This window comes from Strongylocentrotus purpuratus, unplaced genomic scaffold (assembly GCF_000002235.5).
Source record: "Strongylocentrotus purpuratus isolate Spur 01 unplaced genomic scaffold, Spur_5.0 spur5_scaffold_13, whole genome shotgun sequence".
Lineage (NCBI taxonomy): Eukaryota > Metazoa > Echinodermata > Echinoidea > Camarodonta > Strongylocentrotidae > Strongylocentrotus > Strongylocentrotus purpuratus.
The window spans coordinates 29,441,642-29,445,172 of NW_022145598.1; the positions used below are offsets into that span (position 1 = coordinate 29,441,642).

General features: G+C 43.1%; 1 long non-coding RNA gene across 1 annotated transcript; it reads right to left on the minus strand.

Annotated features, from left to right (window-relative positions):
- Positions 1-464: 464 nt before the first annotated feature.
- Positions 465-2,415, minus strand: LOC115923099. Its single transcript, XR_004063782.1, has 3 exons — positions 2,363-2,415; positions 923-1,024; positions 465-557 (listed from the first exon to the last, which is right to left on the minus strand). It is a non-coding gene; the product is annotated as an uncharacterized LOC115923099 (long non-coding RNA).
- Positions 2,416-3,531: the final 1,116 nt, after the last annotated feature.

Consider the following 3,531-nt stretch of genomic DNA (forward strand, 5'->3'; position numbering starts at 1 on the left):
GTCTTTCAAAATGCTGAATTGAAACAAAAATCTACCAAGAATTCTCACCTTATTCTTTTATTGAGTAAAGATCGGTTAAAACATCACGGAAAATCTGAGAAACTGTCTGTTTATCTTTGTTTAGCGGTGTCCGCGTCGCACAAAGGAAATTTTAATACTTAAACCACAGTGGGTATTGCAGCAAAATTTTACTATTTTCATGGAAACCGAAATATTTGAGGGATCTCACTTTTGGACTATTAACCGGTATTGGCATTTTTTGTTTCTTTACGGGAATGGCCAAAATCACGACTCCAATTTCGACCAGTAAGATGGTTGTATTTCTTAAGTGAGGTATATCAAATCAGATAAAGACCGAGAGAGAGGGAAAGAGAAAAAAGGGGATATAGTGGCTAGACCCATTTTGATAAAAATCAAATGCATGACGTCATTTCCATGAAGCTATTGCCTAGACATACCAGAGGTAGTGGTGCTTTGAGAAGTCGTTGTGTCTGAGCGTTCCGTCATCGTAGTCGAAGGGCTCGTCGTAGGCTTGTTCGTCGCTTCCTCCGTTGACTCTGTGAAGAAGAAACAAACATGGGGTAGATGACAAGGCATAATATTTACTCTGAAATTATCTTCCCGCCGGCTGTCTCCAGGCGCTCTTGGTCAGGGAGAGGGATAGGATCAAAGCGGGGGGGGGGGGGGGGGAACAAATAGAAATCGGAAAACATTTTTCCTGTGGGAATCCAAATTATTTCAACAAATTCCGAAAGAGGACCGCGAGGTATTTTCTTCTTAAACATCATCTTTTACTTCTTCTTCTTCTTCAGTTGCAACTACTGAATTTTCGTTTACCCCCTGTAGAAAGTCTCTTCATGCTCATTGTTCATTAGTCACCCCTCCCCCTCCCCCGATACGCCTACATTGATATTACACCTACGTTCATCGCAGTGTCTCCCTTGAAACCCACTTGAGCAGTGACAGTGGTAGCCTACCATAGTCTCCTCACACCAGCCGTTTTTACAGAGGTTTTTGCCACAATCTGCGAAATAAGTAATAAACGGGATAAAACTCAATATTGATTAACAAATTATCATTACATTTTGTTCTGGTTGGTGTGAAAAGATATATTTTCGGGATTTTCACAAATTAACATAAAAAAAGATAAGCAAGACTAATGATAATGCATTTTTACCAGGGCTTAAACATAGCAAACGCCACGGAGACCATACTCCATAGCCATCGGATACCCATTGCATTGTTGTCAGTGCCCATTCTCTAAATACACTGTTTTGCCTGGTGTAACTCACAGCCCTTGCCGACTATTTTTTAATAAATCCCCCGTTAATTGTTCCTGGCTTTATTTTGTCAAAGGTTTATGATTAGGGTAAGAGTTGCAATTGGCTTTAAGGTTAGGATTAGAGTTAGGGTCAGGTATAGTGTTTGTTACAGTTACAGGAAAACCCAATCATAATAGAAAAGTACTCTATATTAAAGAAAGCAGAAATATCAGAGATGCAGACTGATGAAAGTTCGAATGGAATCGGATAAAAAATAAGAAAATTTGTTTCAACACACAAAATGACTAAAATGTTAATTTTTCCAAATGTTTGACTCTAGAGGGCCTTTCCATTTGAGAGAACCGATGATAATGTGCTATCCGAAATATATTTTGCCTACTGCCCCAAGGGAGAAGGCATTTCTAACCATTTTTATCCACGACGAACGGGAAAGTTGTCCATGACTATGTCACAATTAATTGGAGATTGGCATATATTTAGTGATCTCATATTTCAATCATTCATAACTCCCTTGAAGTTAATTCGATTTATTTTGCCAATCTTTTTCTCTTACTTTTCTACTTTCATACAAATGAATATTTAACAAGATTTGGATTCCCCTTTAAGAAATTAACGTGGAGCAATTTTCGTCAGAAACAAGTGTCGTACAACCTTGCCCTTTTTAAATCTTCCTACGTACCTGTACTGTAATAAAAGAAATCGTGATATAGAAAAAGCGGCCTAAAAATAAAGAAATTATTTAGAACGGAGACCGCGAAGTTTGTCACTGGTTTTTCTAGCACTTAACAATTACTTAATTAGTAGTAGAGGTAGTAGTAGTAGTAGTAGTAGTAGTAGTAGTAGTAGTAGTAGTAGTAGTAATAGTAGTAGTAGTAGTAGTAGTTGCAGTGGTAGTAGTAGTGGTGGTAGACCTCTAGTAGTATTCGTATAGTATTGTTAGTAGTTTTAATGATAGTGGGATCGGATATTTATAATGTCAATTAAAAATGTATGATCTGTACTATTATTGATTGATTAGCTTTTTTTAAGGGATTTGATATTTTATAACAAAAATGAAACCAAGGAAGCATGAGATTTACCCGGGATTCTGCATATTATGTGTTGGCCAGGAATTTTTCCAGCGAAGACGGCAAGGGTAGAGAAGAGTTTTGGGACGGTCTGCAACATGGTGCCATCGGGCAGTCGCACCATCTTACAAGGATGTCGGCAAGGTGCTTTGCTTGCTGAACTTGCCTGGACAAGATGTTTTCGTCAGCTTCGACGAAGCCGATAAAGCGGGCAAGGCTGTGTGGAATAAACACACACAAAAAAAAAAATCGCTAGTGAGCTCTTCCTCCTACTGCTCTCCCTCCTCCTATTCCCCTCCCCAATCCTTCCTCTTTCTCCCTTGCCTCCCCTCCTCCTCCTCTTCCCGCTGTCCCTCCTCTTCTACCTCCCCCTTTCTCAGCCTTCCCTCCTCCTCACCGCCTCCCCTCCTACTCACCAACTCCCCTCCTCCTCACCGCCTCCCCTCCTCCTCACCGCCTCCCCTCCTCCTCACCGCCTCCCCTCCCCCTCACCGCCTCCCCTCCCCCTCACCGCCTCCCCTCCCCCTCACCGCCTCCCCTCCCCCTCACCGCCTCCCCTCCTCCTCACCGCCTCCCCTCCTCCTCCTCACCGCCTCCCCTCCTCCTCACCGCCTCCCCTCCTACTCACCGCCTCCCCTCCTCCTCACCGCCTCCCCTCCTCCTCACCGCCTCCCCTCCTCCTCACCGCCTCCCCTCCTCCTCACCGCCTCCCCTCCTCCTCACCGCCCCCTCCTCCTCCCCCATCTTCTTCCTCTTCTACCTCCTCCTCTTCTACCTCTTCCTCTCCCCCTTTAGTATCATTCTCTTTCTCCCATATTCCCCTCATTCTCCTCCTCTTCCTCCTCAACCTCCTTCTCTTCCTCCTCTTCCTCCCCGTCACCTCTCACCATCTCTCCTTCCTTTTCCCCTTCCCCATCTCCTATTTATTCTTCCCCTCCCCTACCCCTTATGATTGAAATTTCCCTTACAATAGTTTTAAACATTCATTAGGGGGAATTTTCCAAACGTCGAACTATTTATTAGAGATCCCACGTAGATTTTACACCTCGCTCCTATTTCGCTTCATAATGGTAATTTTTTGAGCCAACTTTTTCAGCAATATTCGTACAACCATGAAATTATGACGTATATAATTATTCTTACCAAAGGACAAACAGGTTACAGTGCCAAACAGCAACTTC